Here is a 16614-nt window from a genome sequence, read left to right as displayed (position 1 = left end):
CAAGAAATAGAACCTTACCAGCACAGAGACCTGGCGGGCCCCTTCCACTCCCTGCCATGGAATCACACAGGGCACACTGCTTGAGGTGTTTTTGAGACTCTTCCCTGCAACTGGGGGCTTTTCTTAAAAATGGTTTTTAAAATTATTATTAAATAAAACCTATATACAAAAAAAAAAAAGAAAGAAAGAAATAGCAATGATTTTCAAAGTACACTTCAACAAGTCGTTACAGAATAGATATGGGTTTGTTATGGGTTATCATTCCACTATTTCAGATTTTTCTTTCTAGCCACTCCAAAACACTGGAGGGTAGAAGAAATATATATTTTCTTTTTTGGTGAAAAATAACATAAATGCAAAAAAGCAATAAATTTCAAAGCACAGCACAACAATTAGTTATAGAACAGATTTCAGAGTTTGGTATGGGTTACAATTCCACAATTTTAGGTTTTTATTTCTTTTTTTTATTTTTTTTATTAACGGAAAGAAAAAAAAAAGAAATTAACACAACATTTAGAAATCATACCGTTCTACATATGCACTCAGTAATTCTTAACATCATCACATAGATGCATGATCATCGTTTCTCAGCACACTTGCATCGGTTTAGAGGAACTAGCAACACAACAGAAAAAGATATAAAATGTTAATATAGAGAAAAGAAATAAAAGTAGTAATAATAATAAAAAAACAACAACAAACAAACAAACAAGCAAACAAAAACAAAAAAACCCCTATAGCTCAGATGCAGCTTCATTCAGTGTTTTAACATGATTACTTTACAATTAGGTATTATTGTGCTGTCCATTTTTGAGTTTTTGTATCTAGTCCTGTTGCACAGTCTGTATCCCTTCAGCTCCAATTACCCATTGTCTTACCCTGTTTCTAACTCCTGCTGAACTCTGTTACCAATGACATATTTCAAGTTTATTCTCGAATGTCCGTTCACATCAGTGGGACCATACAGTATTTGTCCTTCAGTTTTTGGCTGGATTCACTCAGCACAATATTCTCTAGGTCCATCCATGTTATTACATGGTTCATAAGTTTATCTTGTCTTAAAGCTGCATAATATTCCATCGTATGTATATACCACAGTTTGTTTAGCCACTCTTCTGTTGATGGAGATTTTGGCTGTTTCCATCTCTTTGCAATTGTAAATAACGCTGCTATAAACATTGGTGTGCAAATGTCCGTTTGTGTCTTTGCCCTTAAGTCCTTTGAGTAGATTCCCAGCAATGGTATTGCTGGGTTGTATGGCAATTCTATATTCAGCTTTTTGAGGAACCGCCAAACTGCCTTCCACAGTGGTTGCACCCTTTGACATTCCCACCAACAGTGGATAAGTGTGCCTCTTTCTCCGCATCCTCTCCAGCACTTGTCATTTTCTGTTTTGTTGATAATGGCCATTCTGGTGGGTGTGAGATGATATCTCATTGTGGTTTTGATTTGCATTTCTCTAATGGCCAGGGACACTGAGCATCTCTTCATGTGCCTCTTGGCCATCCGTATTTCCTCTTCTGGTAGGTGTCTGTTCAAGTCTTTTTCCCATTTTGTAATTGGGTTGGCTGTCTTTTTGTTGTTGAATTGAACAATCTCTTTATAAATTCTGGATACTAGACCTTTATCTGATATGTCGTTTCCAAATATTGTCTCCCATTGGTTTTTATTTCTAACTGCACTGAGATACTAGAGACTAAATGAAATATCAATATAATGATTCAGCAATCATACTCATTTGTTAAACCCTACCTTCTCTGTATAACTTCACCATCACCTTTGATCTTTCACTCTTTAGGGGTATTTGGGCTATGCCCATTCTAACTTTTTCATGTTGGAAGGAGCTATTGATAATATGGGATGGGGGATAGAACTAGTTGATGTTCTGGAGAGGCTGGCCCCTCTGCATTTCAGGATTTATCTGGTCCAGGGACCCATCTGGAGGTTGCAGGATTCTGGAAAGTTACCCTAGTGCATGGAACCTTTGTAGAATCTTATGTATTGCCCTAGGTGTTCTTTAGGATTGGCAGGAATGATTTTGGTTGAGGTTTGGCAAGTTTTGATAGGTAGCAATGTCTAACTGAAGCATGCATAAGAGTGACCTCCGGTGTAGCCTCAACTCTATCTGAACTCTCTCAGCCACTGATACTTTATTTGTTATACTTGTTTTCCCCCTTTTGGTCAGGATGGCGTTGTTGATACCACAGTGCCAGGGCCAGACTCATCCCTGGGAGTCATCTCCTATGCTGCCAGGGAGACTTTCACCCCTGAATGGCATGTCCCACGTATTGGGGAGGACAATAATTTCATTTGCAGAGTTGGGCTTAAGAGAGAGAGGGGCCACACCTGAGCAACAAAAAAGGTCTTTTGGAAGTAACTGTTAGGCATACCTATAGATAGGCTAAGCTTCTCTGCTACCTACATAAGCTTCATAAGAGCAAGCCTCAAGATCAAAGGCTTGGCCTGTTGATTTGGACTAATGTTTGACACAGTATCCAGGATTTTCCCAGTGATAAAGTTTAATAGTTCCATATATTTTCTCCCATCCCTCAAGGGACTTTGCCAACACTTACTGATAGTCTCCTTAATATGCTCTAGGATGTATCCAAGCATTACGTTAGTCTATACAGAATTAAAGGCCCCCATTCTTATTCTGGGCTCCCGGTGTTTGGATTGTTTAAATTATCTATGCAGACAGGATGATTTATTATTTGCTATAGAAAATTTAGGTTCTGGACAAAATAAACTTTTCTTCCTTTGATCTGCCTATATCTCTAAATTTCTTCTGCCTGATCCTTTTTTCTCTCCTTTCCTTCCAGAGCTCCAGTTAGGGCTGTTTGATATTATCGCACAGGTCTCTAATGCTCTATTCATTTTTGTTTTTCATTCTTTTTTCTCTATGCTTCGGTTTGGCAACTGGGGATTGTTATTCTCTTCGCTGTATGCTATTGCATCACTGCATGTGCGTCAATGTATTTTTCATTTCTAGGGCTGAGGGAGGCTTGGTGGTTTCTGGATTTGGGCTGTAAGAGCAGTGTTTTCAGGTGAGCCTCCACGCCCTTTCTTGGGGGGCACATCCCTGCAAGTAGGATGCCAGTAGAGATTGCCATTTTCCAAGCAGTTCTATCATGTCACTCTACCTGCCCCATGAGAACCCTGGCTGCCCTCCCTCCCCCAAACACCAGGCATGTCCAGTGTTTTCATGTAAACCACTTCAGTGGGCATGAGAGGAGACATGTTGTGGTTTTGATTTGCATTTCCCTGGTGACTCATGAAGTGGAACCACTCCTCCTATGTTTGTTGTTTATTGGCATCTCCTTTCCTAGGGACAGTCCCAGACCTGCTCACAGCGCTCCTGGGATGTCCTATCTTTTCTTCTGATCAGTAGCAGTTATTTAGCAATATTCTGGATGCTGGCCCCGTGGGTTGTCCAATTTTAAAACACCTAGTTTACCAGGTTTTTCCTTTTAAAGCAGGTGATTTTAAATTTCCACTTAAAAATCATAGTCCATTTCAAGTTTATAAAGATGGTCTATAATTTTCTTTTAGTTTTATTGTTTTACCTGAACACTGAGATCTGAAATCCATCTGGAATTCATTTTTTTTGTTTGTTTTATTTTCTATCTTCAAATACCAAAAGACAAGAAACAAATGCAAACATTCCTATTTTGATCATTCAGTTCATTTTTATGTAAGTGCAAGGTATGGATCAAGGTACATTTTGTTCCACATGAAAATTTAATTGTATTCCCCCCAATATATATTATATATTCCTTTAACAGATTTAGAATGCTCCCTTCTATTTCTATTATGCTAAGTTTAAATAAAATCATAAATGGATACTTTAATATTGTAAAAAATGTTTTTTTTCCTGCAACTATCTGTAATTGGGATGAGTTGCACTGATTGATTTTGTTTTTTGAATTTAGTAATGTTTCTCCATAGGTGTATATTTTATTGCTTACAAAACAGATACATTTGACAAAACTGGTGCATATGCCACCTTTTAAAAACTTTTAAATTGTATAATACAACATTTGTATAAAGCAAAGAAAGAAAAAAGCAATAGTTTTCAAAGCACTCTTCAAAAAGTGGTTACAGGATAGATCCCAGAGTTTGTCATAGGCTAACATATGATCCTGTCATATTTTTCTTTCTAGCTGCTCCACAATATAGGAGGCTGGAAGGCAAAAATATTTTTTTTATCATCACAATCGACTTTTTTTTTCTTTTTTTAAAAAAGAATACATATACAAAAAAGCAATAAATTTCAAAGCATGGCACCACAATTAGTTGTAGAACATATTTCAGAGTTTGGCATGGTTACAATTCCACAAGTTTAGTTTTTCACTTCTAGCTGCTTTAAGATACTGGAGACTAAAAGAGATATCAATTTAGTGATTCAGCATTCATATTCATTTGTTAAATCCTACCTTCTCTGTAAAACTCCACCATCACTTTTGATCTTTCCATCCCTCTCTTTAGGGGTATTTGGGCTATGGCCATCCTGACTTTTTCATGTTGGAAGGGGCTGTCACTAATATCGGGTAGGGAGATGGAACTATCTGATGTTCTGGAGAGGCTGGGCTAGGTTTCAGGACTTGTCTGGTCCAAGGGCACTGACTGATTTTTATTATTTTTTTTTGCCTGGGCAGGCACCGGGAATCGAACCTGGTTCTCCGGCATGGCAGGTGAGAACTCTGCCTGCTGAGCCACTGTAGCCTGCCTCTGATGGATTTTTTTAATTTTTATTTTTAAAATTAATTTTAAAATTTTTAAAAAAAGACAAGAAAGAAACATATTCTTTTTATTTATTTATTTATTTTAAAAAATTTGATAACAAACAAACAAAAACATTCTTAACATATGATCATTCTGTCCTACATATATAATCGGTAAGTCACAATATCATCACATAGTTGCATATTCATCATCATGATCATTTCTTGGAACATTTGCATCTATTCAGAAAAAGAAATAAAAAGACAACAGAAAAAAACTCATACATACCATACCCCTTACCCCTCCCTTTCACTGATCACTAACATTTTGATCTAAATTTATTTTAACATTTGTTCCCCCATTATTTATTTTTATTCCATATGTTTTACTCGTCTCTTGACAAGGTAGATAAAAGGAGTATCAGACACAAGGTTTTCACAATCACACAGTCACATTGTGAAAGCTGTATCATTATACAATCATCATCAAGAAATATGGCTACTGGAACACAGCTCTACATTTTCAGGCAGTTCCCTCCAGCCTCTCCATTACATCTTGACTAACAAGGTGATATCTACTTAATGCGTAAGAATAACCTCCAGGATAACCTCTCGACTCTGGAATCTCTCAGCCATTGACACTTTGTCTCATTTCACTCGTCCCCCTTTTGGTTGAGAAGGTTTTCTCAATCCCTTGATGCTGGGACTCAGCTCATTCTAGGGTTTGACTGATTTTTAAATTTACCTTTGCATACCTGAAATAGATCCCCCTTATTTTTTGATGTAGTATATTGGTTTTCTAATGCTGCTGGAATGCAATATACCAGAAATGGGTTGGCTTATAGAAAGGGAATTTATTAAGTTACAGGTTTACAGTTCTAAGGCCATAAAAATGTCCAATCCAGGGAAAGACACCTTGACTCAAGAAAGGCTGGTGGGTCCGGAACACTCTGTTACCTGGGGAGCCACGTGCTGCCAGCTGCTGGGGTCTAGGGCCTTTGGTTTCAAATAGCTTCCCTGGGGGCGTTATCTGTTTGCATCTCAACATGTCTGGGTCTCATTTTGGCTCTCTAGCAACTGTTCTCCAAGCACCTGCATCTAAGGTTTCTCCAAAATGTTTCCCCTTTTAAAGGACTCTAGCAAACTAGTCAAGACCCACCTGAATGGGCGGAGTCACATCTCCATCTAATCAAAGGCTCTCCTAGTAATCTAGCCAACAGGTCTCTACCCTCAACAGTAGGTTTGGCCCCACAAGATTGGATCAGGATTAAAACACGGCTTTGGGCATTTCTGGGGTACATATTAGTTTCAAACTGGCACATGTATCATGCTTTTTTTAAAAAAATCACTTCATCAAGCTTTAGTTCATAACCTGAAAACATTCAGACTTATCAAAATGGAACTACTACAGTTTCGTAAAATACATAAATACTTCATTTAAAACTTTTGAAAATGTTGGTATTATTACCTAGACCTGAAACTGCACAGTCTAAGATTTTCAAAAGCAAGAGCTATTTAAAAAACAGCAAGGTGGACAATAAAAGAAAATATCAAAGAACTTTGATATTTATGAAGATACTATTAACCAGCTATTCAAACAAAATAAACACAGGTCTGTTTTCAGACTTTGCATGCTTTTTTTTTTTTTTAACTCTTTCACAAACCACTGATAATCAAGGCAACTTTTCTTCAAGTATTCAATTCCTAATATTAAATTACATTTTCTAAATATTTTTATGAAGAAAGCTACAAATTGCTCTTTTGCCACAAACTCAATCACCAGAAAGTAAAATACAACCTAACTGGATTTATTCATGTTTCTCCCGGCTCCAAAAGGACTTATTTAAAAGTTAATTTTTTTTTTTTTCACATGGGCAGGCACCGGGAATCGAACCCGGGTCCTCAGGCATGGCAGGCAAGCACTCTTACCTGCTGAGCCACCATGGCCTGCCCTAAAAGTTAATTTTTAAGTTATTCTTTTACTATAAATTTGTATTTTTATTAAAAGTCAGCTCTTCAAGAGAAATCAAATGGAGTCGAGAGGCTATTCTGGAGGCTACTCTTATGCAAGCTTCAGTTAGATAGTGCTAACTGCCATGGTTTGCTAACCCCCAACCTACATCACTCCTGCTGACTCTTAAGAATACCCAGGGTTAGAGCTGAGACTCTACAAAGGTTTCATGCACTAGGTTTGTCTCCCTGGAACCTATAATTCCCAGAGGGTTCATAGATCATATAAATCCTGAAACTCAGAGGGACCAGCCTCTCCAAGGTTATCAATTAATTACATCTCCCTATCCTGTAATGTGAACACCCCTTCTCAACATGAAAAAGCCAGAATGGACGTTGCTAAAAAATCTCTATAGATTGGGGGAAGGATTAAAGGAGGAGGAGGTATAACAGAGAACATGGGATTTAACAAACAAGTATGGCTGCTGAATTACTATATTAATATTTCTTTTAGCCTCCAGTGTTTGGGAGCAGCTAGAAGGAAAAATCTGAGATGATGGAATGGTAACCCATGACAAACTCTGGGATCTGTTTTGTAACCATTTGTTGAAGTGTGCTTTGAAAATGATTGCTTTTTTCTTTCTTTGTTTTGTATATATGTCATATTTTACAATAACAAAATGTTTTTAAAAAGTCAGCTCTTGAGTTGGTTTATGCAGTTTAGGGAAGACTAATCATAATGAATTAGTATCTTAAAAATTACCTTCTATACACTGCCCCTCCTTCACTGCAAATCTTATGCTAAAGTGAATGATGACACAATGTACAATTTTAGGGGCTGTCATGGTTAGGGACAGGTGTCAACTTGGCCAAGTTGTGGTACCTGTTCATCTGATTGGGCAAGCGCTGGCCTGTCTGTTGCAATGAGGACATTTCATAGGATTAGGTCATGATCACGTCAGCTACATCCACAGTTGATTCCATTTGTAATCAGCCAAAGGGGAGTGTCTTCTGCAATTAGTGATGCTAAATCCAATCATGGGAAGCCTTTTAAGGAGGACTCAGAGGAGACAGGTTTCATTCCTGCTTTGGCTGGTGAGCCTCTCCTGTGGAGTTCGTCCAGGCCATCCATTGGAGTCATCGGCTTCGCAGCCTGCCCTGTGGATTTTGGACTCTGCGTTCCTACGGTCACGTGAGACACTTTCATAAATTTTATATTTGCAAGTGTTCCCTGTTGGTTCTGTTTCTCTAGAGAACCCTAACTAATACAGGGGCTCAAACAATCTTTGTTTCCTAAATAACAGTTTCAAATTTCTGCCAATATAAAGAAGAAGATTCTTGTGGCCAAAAATCATATTGTCAGGAAGAAAAATGCAAGTGATGAAAGTTATTTAACTAAAACTTTATTTGTGCTTCCCCTCTGTGCTTTTAATATATGGTTGGGTTTTTTAATGCTGTTATTTGAATAAATATTTTTACATCCATGTTCATGCTCTCACAGGTCTGTAATTTTTTCTTGTAATGTCCTTGTCCAGTTTTGAAATCATGGCGTATTAGTTAGAGTTCTCTAGAATCAACAGAGAATATCCTTAAATATAAAATTTATAAAAGTGTCTCACATAACTATGGGAACGCAGAGTCCAAAATCCATAGGACAGGCTGTGAAGCTGATGATTCAGATGGAGGGTCTGGATGAACTCCACAAGAGAGGCCCACCAGCCGAAGCAGGAAGGTCTCTTCTGAACCCTCCTTAAAAGGCTTCCAGTGATTAGATTGAGCATCACCCATTGCAGAAGACACTCCCCTTGGCTGATTACAAATGGATTCAGCTGTGGATGCAGCTGACGTGATCATGATTTAAGTCCATGAAATGTCCTCATTGTAACACACAGGCCAGCACTTGCCCAACCAGACAACTGGGCACCACCACCTGGCCAACTTGACACATGAACCTGTCCGTGACACAGGTAATGCTGGTATCATAAAAAGAGAACATTCTCTCTTTTTTGTGTTCTCTGGAACAGAGTTTGTGTGAAACCGGAATTAGTCTTTCTCAAACATTTGGAAATCTTCTGACTGGGCCGCTCCTCTGAGTCTGAAGTTTTCTTTGTGGGGAGATTTTTAATAACAGATTCCATTTTTTTTTCGTGGTCGAATATTCAGATTTTCTTTTACTTCTATTTGTTTAAGAAAAGCATTGCTCATTTCATCCAGATTGTCAAGTTTGTCCTTGAACTGCTCACACACCCTCCTTCACTTTCCGTGTTGGTGGACATTTTCACTCCTGAAGCCATCCTTGGTGCGCGCCCTCTTTTTTTCTGTGACTGGCATTTGTAGAGGTTTATCAGACTTGTGGATCTTGTCAAAGAACCAACTTTTGACTTTGCTGATCTTTTCTGTTGCATATTTTTTATTTTTATTTTTTGCATGGGCAGGCAATGGGAATTGAACCCCAGGTCTCTGGCATGGCAGGTGAGAACTCTGCCTGCTGAGCCATCGTGGCCCACCCTGCTTGATTTTAATTTGTTATTTTTTACATAGCTTCTTGGGATGTATGCTTTCTTGGCTTAAAAATAATTTCTTATTTTATATTACATGCCTTCAAGGCCACAAATTTCCCTTTAGGTCCTGCCTTAGCTCTGAGCTGTGATATGTCATATCTGCATTATCGTTTAGCTCAAAATACTTTCCATTTTGATATTTTCTTTTCATTCATGGATTATTTATATTTACAAATAGTTGATGGATTTTCTAATTATCTTGTTTTGCTAATTTTTTTAGCTTAATTCCACAGTGGTGGAAAACACATTATGTATGATTAAAAAAACCTTTTTACTTGGGAAAAAAGTTGCAAAAATAAGAAAGAATACCCATATAACTTTTTTTTTAAAACACCCATGCTACTTTTACTCAGATTCACTTTTTCTTAATATTTTACCCCCATTTACTTTGTCATATATGCTCTCTGTCTGCCATTTTTTTTCATACTCAGCAGAGATCTCTAGAGGGAGGGAGGAAGAGAAGCAGAGAGAGAGAGAGAGGAAGAGCCCTGCCCCCTCTAGCTATCACTCCTCAGAGTACCTCATCCCCTCCCAGCCCTAAGCAGCTACTAATTTACTTTCTATCTCTATGAATTTGCCTGTTTTGGACATTTGGTATCAATGAAATTATGCAATATGTGGTCCTTTGTCACTGGCTTATTTCACTTAGCATCACGTTTTCAAGGTTTGTCCAACTTGCAGCATGGATACAGCTCTTCATTTCTTTTTATGGCTGAATAATACTCTATTATTATTTATTTATAAATGAAATACACCAGGCTTTATTTATCTGTTCATCAGTTGATGGACATTTTCGCTATCTGTGTACAAGTTTTTGTGTGGACATATGTTTTCATTTCTCCTGGACATATACCTGGGAGTAAAATTGCGGGGTCATATGGTAATTCTGTTTGAGTGACAGCCAGACTGTTTTCCAAAGCACTGCACCGTTTTCTATTCCCACCAGCAACGTATGAGGGTTCTAATTTCTTCACAGTCTCGCCAACATTTGTTTATCTGCCTTTTTGAATCTAGTCATCCTAGGGTATGTGAAGTGATATTTCATTATGATTTTGCTTTGCATTTGCCTAATGCCTAATGATGTTAATCATCTTTTCATGTTTATTGGCCATTTGCATATCTTCTTTGTAGAACAGTCTATTCAGATTCTTTATCCATTTTTAAATTGCATTTGTCTCTGTTTTTTTAAATGACATTTTATTGAGATATATTCATACATCATAGAAGCCATCCAAAGTAAAGTATACAATCACTGGTTCACAGTATCATCATATGGTTGTGCATACAGCCCTATGATCAAATTTAGAACCTTTTTATCACTCCAGAAAAGAAATAAAAAGAAGAAAGGAAACCCTAATCCTCCCATACCCCTTATCCTCCCCATAGTGCTAACCCATAGTGTTGGTATGGTACATTTGCTACTGTTGAAGGAGTATTAAAGTATGACTGTTAACTATAGTTCACAGTTTGCAGTAGGTACATTTTTTTCCATGTACCCCTCCATTATTAATTCCTTCTATTAGTGTTGAACACCTGCTCTAGTTCAGGAAAGAACTTTTTAATATTTGTACACTGTTTCACATTCACTGTCACACGTTCCCATGTTTTAACTTTCCTTCTGGTGGCATACATGGCTCTAAGCTCCCCCTTTCCACCACACTTACACACCACTTGGCAGTGTTAATTATTCTCACAATAACTGCCACCGTCACCTCTGTCTACTTCCAAATGTTTAAATTCATTCTGCACATATTAAGCAACTTTTCCCCCTTCTTTAGCCTCATTCTATATCCTGGTAACCTATATTTTACGTCTATGAGTTTACATATTATAATTAATTCATATCTGAGATCATAAAATATTAGTCCTTTTGTGTCTGACTTATTTCACTTAATATAATGTCCTCAAGTCTCATCTGTGTTGTCACATGCTCCAGGACTTCACTCCTTGTTATTGCTGAATAATATTCCATCGTATGTATATACCACATTTTGTTTATCCATCGATCAGTTTGTGGGCCCTTGGGTTGTTTCCATCTTTTGGCAATTGTGAGTAATGCTGCTATGAACCTCAGTTCAGGTCCCTGCTTTCAGATCGTCTGGGTACATCCTGAGTGGTAGGATTCCAAGTTGTAAGGCAGCTCTATACTCAACCTCCTAAGGAACTGCCAAGCTGTCCTTCACAGTGGCTGTCCCCTTTTACGACCCCACCAGCAATGAATAAGTGTTCCAGTTTCTCCACATCCTCCCCAACACTTGTGCTTTCCTATTGGTTTAACAGCAGGCATTCTAGCAGGAGGAGGTAATATCTCATTGTGATTTTGATCTGCATTTTCCTTAATAGCTAGTGGAGCTGAGCATCTTTTCGTGTACCTCTTAGCCATCTGTATTTCCTCTTTGGAGAAATGACTGTCCATGTCCTTTATTTTTAAATTAGGTTGTTTGTCTTTTTATTGTTGAGTTGTAGGATTTCTTTATATATTCTGGATATCAAACCCTTATCAGGTGTGTGGTTTTCAAATGTTTTCTCCCATTGAGTCAGCTGCCTTTTCACCTTTTTGAAAAAGTCATTTGAAATACTGATTTTGAAGAGTTCACATTAACCTATTTTTTATCTTTCATTGCTTGTGCTTTGGGTGTAAAGTGTAAGAAACTATTCCTATCACTAGATCTTGAAGATGTTTCCCTATATTTTCTTGTAGGAGTTTTATGGGACCGATTCTTACATTTAGGTCTTTGATCCATTTTGAGTTAATTTTTGAATAGGGTGTGAAATAGGGATCTTCTTTCATGCTTTTGGGTGTGGATATCCAGTCCCCCCATACCATTTATTAAAGGGACTGTTCTGTCCCAGTTGAGCGGGCTTGGAAGGCTTGTCAAAGATCAGTTGGGTCCCTTCCACTATGGTAAAGGAGCAGTCACGTATGTTCAGGAGGTGTAACTGTTAATTCTAATTTATGAGACGCTGAGCTATATGTATATAACTTGGTAGTTCCCTTAAACTTCAGGTATTTAGGTGACACAAGAGACTCTGAGTTAGAGCACTGAAGCTATTAATGTCAGCAGTACCCCATACAGCTACTGTTAAAAATGTTGAAAAAGTGATCAGACTTCGACTAAAGATATGAATGAAGCTGATCTGGATAGGACTAAGGTAAATCAAAATACTAGGGTAAAGGATGATATGGTTCATATTTTAAAACTTCAGCTTCTGTATGAGACCCAAGGGAAAGATGTTCATTTGGTGTAAAATGCATATTTTGGGTAGTGCATTATCTACTTTAACTTGTATGGTCAGTGTATTAGTTAGGGTTCTCTAGAGAAACAGAATCAACAGGGAACACTTGCAAATATAAAATTTATGAAAGTGTCTCACGTGACCGTAGGAACGCAGAGTCCAAAATCCACAGGGCAGGCTGCGAAGCCGATGACTCCAATGGATGGCCTGGATGAACTCCACAGGAGAGGCTCACCTGCCAAAGCAGGAATGCAACCTATCTCCTCTGAGTCCTCCTTAAAAGGCTTCCCATGATTGCATTTAGCATCACTAATTGCAGAAGACACTCCCTTTTGGCTGATTACAAATGGAATCAGCTGTGGATGTAGCTGACGTGATCATGACCTAATCCTATGAAGTGTCCTCATTGCAACAGACAGGCCAGCGCTTGCCCAATCAGATGAACAGGTACCACAACTTGGCCAAGTTGACACCTGTCCCTAACCATGACAGTCCATCCCTTGTCAACTTGGCACATATATATATATATATATATATATATATATCACCTTAGACCATACTTAATTTCCAAATGAAAACAAATAAGCACACATTTTTTCTTTTACCTGACAATACTCAACTGTCCTGCATATAACTGGAAACACAGTAAATCTCTCCAGAATAGGGTGCAAATCCTTGGGCAACATTCATTCTTAAACTTGATATCTTACAACTTAAATAGTATAACATAAACAAAACAGCATTACAGTCCTCGTTTCTGTAACTGATCACGTGGTCGAAGTTCATATTTATCACTACCTTCTTCCACTACCCATTCCATGTTCCCTTTCCCCTCAGCAAGCACTTCAGCTGGCCGTGGTTCTTTGCCTGGTGGGGTGACCCAAACTTTCATTCCTGAAGTCTCAGAGCCATTAGTGGTCCTGTCTGGATTGTGTTGTTGTAGTTTTCCATTGATTTTAATCACAGGGCATGGTAGTACTAATAGACGCCCCAGGGGATCTCCTATATTCCAAGAAAACTCTTCTTTACCTCCATTATGTAGTTGCAGTCCTACTTCCTTCTGATAGTCAGGGTCAATTACCCCAGACAATAATGTAATCCCCTTCTTGGTGTGTTGATCCAGAGGCATAAGTAGCCCAAAGTGGCCAGGTGGCAATCTTAACTTCCAGTTCAGTGGTATCACTGTTGTTTCTCCTGGAGGAAGCGCACCCTGTTTTGGAACTAAAACCTGTAGACCAGCAGAACTCAGGGTAGCAGGGACAGGAAGCAAAAATTTTCCTAGTGGATCACTAATAGTGAGTGGCACCACACCCATTTCCACCCCTTGGTTCCTGGACCCATGGATCCTGGCTATGGGAGAAACAGCACCATACAGAGGACGCTGATTCAGAGCATACACAGCGTCCTGGAGAACATTACCCCAGCCTTTCAAGTTTTTGCCACCTAGTTGGCACCGTAATTGAGTTTTCAAAAGGCCATTCCACCATTCTATCAATCCAGCTGCTTCTGGATGATGGGGAACATGGTAAGACCAGAGAATTCCATGAGCATGTGCCCATTCCCACACTTCATTTGCTGTGAAGTGTGTTCCTTGATCCGAAGCAATGCTATGTGGAATACCATGACGATGGATAAGGCATTCTGTAAGCCCACGGATAGTAGTTTTGGCAGAAGCATTGCGTGCAGGGAAAGCAAACCCATATCCAGAGTATGTGTCTATTCCAGTTAGAACAAATCGCTGCCCCTTCCATGAAGGGAGTGGTCCAATGTAATCAACCTGCCACCATGTAGCTGGCTGGTCACCTCGGGGAATGGTGCCGTATCGGGGGCTGAGTGTGGGTCTCTGCTGCTGGCAGATTGGGCACTCAGCAGTGGCTGTAGCCAGGTCAGCCTTGGTGAGTGGAAGTCCATGTTGCTGAGCCCATGCATAACCTCCATCCCTACCACCATGACCACTTTGTTCATGAGCCCATTGGGCAATAACAGGAGTTGCTGGGGAAAGAGGCTGACTGGTATCCACAAAATGGGTCTTCTTATCCACTTGATTATTAAAATCTTCCTCTGCTGAAGTCACCCTCTGGTGTGCATTCACATGGGACACAAATATCTTCATGTTTTTAGCCCACTCAGAAAGGTCTATCCACATACTTCTTCCCCAGACCTCTTTGTCACCAATTTTCCAATTATGGTCTTTCCAAGTCCCTGACCATCCAGCCAAACCATTAGCAACAGCCCATGAGTCAGTATACAAACGCACCTCTGGCCAGTTTTCCTTCCAAGCAAAATGAACAACCAGGTGCACTGCTCGAAGTTCTGCCCACTGGGAGGATTTCCCCTCACCACTGTCCTTCAAGGACACCCCAGAAAGGGGTTGTAACGCTGCAGCTGTCCACTTTTGAGTGGTACCTGCATATCGTGCTGAACCATCTGTAAACCAGGCCCGAGTTTTCTCTTCCTCAGTCAATTCACTGTAAGGAACTCCCCAAGAAGCCATAGCTCTGGTCTGGGAAAGAGAAGGTAATGTGGCAGCAGGAGTGGAAACCATGGGCATCTGTGCCACTTCTTCATGTAACTTACTTGTGCCTTCGGGACCTGCTCTGGCTCTATCTCGTATATACCATTTCCACTTTACAATAGAGTGCTGCTGTGCATGCCCAACTTTCTGGCTTGGTGGGTCAGACAACACCCAACTCATGATAGGCAACTCAGGTCTCATGGTAACTTGGTGGCCCATGGTTAAGCGTTCAGTCTCTACTAAGGCCCAGTAGCAGGCCAAAAGCTGTTTCTCAAAAGGAGAGTAGTTATCTGCAGCAGATGGTAAGGCTTTGCTCCAAAATCCTAAGGGTCTGCGTTGTGATTCTCCTATAGGGGCCTGCCAAAGGCTCCAGACAGCATCTCTATTTGCCACTGACACTTCCAGCACCATTGGATCTGCTGGATCATATGGCCCAAGTGGCAGAGCAGCTTGCACAGCAGCCTGGACCTTTCGCAGAGACTCCTCTTGTTCAAGTCCCCACTCAAAATTAGCAGCTTTTCTGGTCACTCGATAAATGGGCCGGAGTAGCACACCCAAATGAGGAATATGTTGTCGCCAAAATCCAAAAAGACCAACTAGGCATTGTGCCTCTTTTTCGGTTGTGGGAGGGGCCAGATGCAGCAATTTATCCTTCACCTTAGAAGGGATATCTAGACATGCCCCACACCACTGGACACCTAGAAATTTTACTGAGGTGGAAGGCCCCTGTATTTTTGTTGGATTTATCTCCCATCCTCTGACACGCAAATGCCTTACCAGTAAATCTAGAGTAGTTGCTACTTCTTGCTCACTAGGTCCAATCAACATGATATCATCAATATAATGGACCAGTGTGATGTCTTGTGGGAGGGAGAAATGATCAAGGTCTCTGCAAACAAGATTATGACATAGGGCTGGAGAGTTGATATACCCCTGAGGTAGGACAGTGAAAGTATATTGCTGACCTTGCCAGCTGAAAGCAAACTGTTTCTGGTGGTCCTTACTAATAGCTATTGAGAAAAAAGCATTTGCCAGATCAATAGCTGCATACCAGGTACCAGGGGATGTATTGATTTGCTCAAGCAATGATACTACATCTGGAACAGCAGCTGCAATTGGAGTTACCACCTGGTTGAGTTTATGATAATCCACGGTCATTCTCCAAGACCCATCTGTTTTCTGCACAGGCCAAATAGGAGAGTTAAACGGGGATGTGGTGGGAATCACCACCCCTGCATCTTTCAAGTCCTTAAGAGTGGCAGTAATCTCTGCAATCCCTCCAGGAATACGGTATTGCTTTTGATTTACTATTTTGCTTGGTAGGGGCAGTTCTAGTGGCTTCCACTTGGCCTTTCCCACCATAATAGCCCTCACTGCACGAGTTAGAGAACCAACGTGGGGATTCTGCCAGTTGCTCAGTATGTCTATGCCAATTATACATTCCGGAACTGGGGAAATAACTACAGGATGGGTCCGGGGGTCCACTGGACCCACTGTGAGACGGACCTGAGCTAAAACTCCATTGCTCACCTGACCTCCATAAGCCCCCACTCTGACTGGTGGTCCAGAGTGACGTTTTGGGTCCCCTGGAATTAATGTCACTTCTGAACCAGTGTCTAATAATCCCCGA

At 40.0% G+C, this 16614-nt stretch overlaps 1 pseudogene; it reads left to right on the top strand.

Moving 5' to 3' along the window:
• Positions 1-8617: 8617 nt before the first annotated feature.
• The window catches only part of LOC143654603 (protein downstream neighbor of Son-like), a 29148-nt pseudogene continuing 21151 nt past the window's right edge, over positions 8618-16614 (top strand).

The sequence above is a fragment of the Tamandua tetradactyla genome, chromosome 13, assembly GCF_023851605.1.
Source record: "Tamandua tetradactyla isolate mTamTet1 chromosome 13, mTamTet1.pri, whole genome shotgun sequence".
Taxonomy (NCBI): Eukaryota; Metazoa; Chordata; class Mammalia; order Pilosa; family Myrmecophagidae; genus Tamandua; species Tamandua tetradactyla.
Note: the sequence above shows the minus strand (reverse complement) of the source record. Positions and strands in the feature narration are given on the sequence as shown.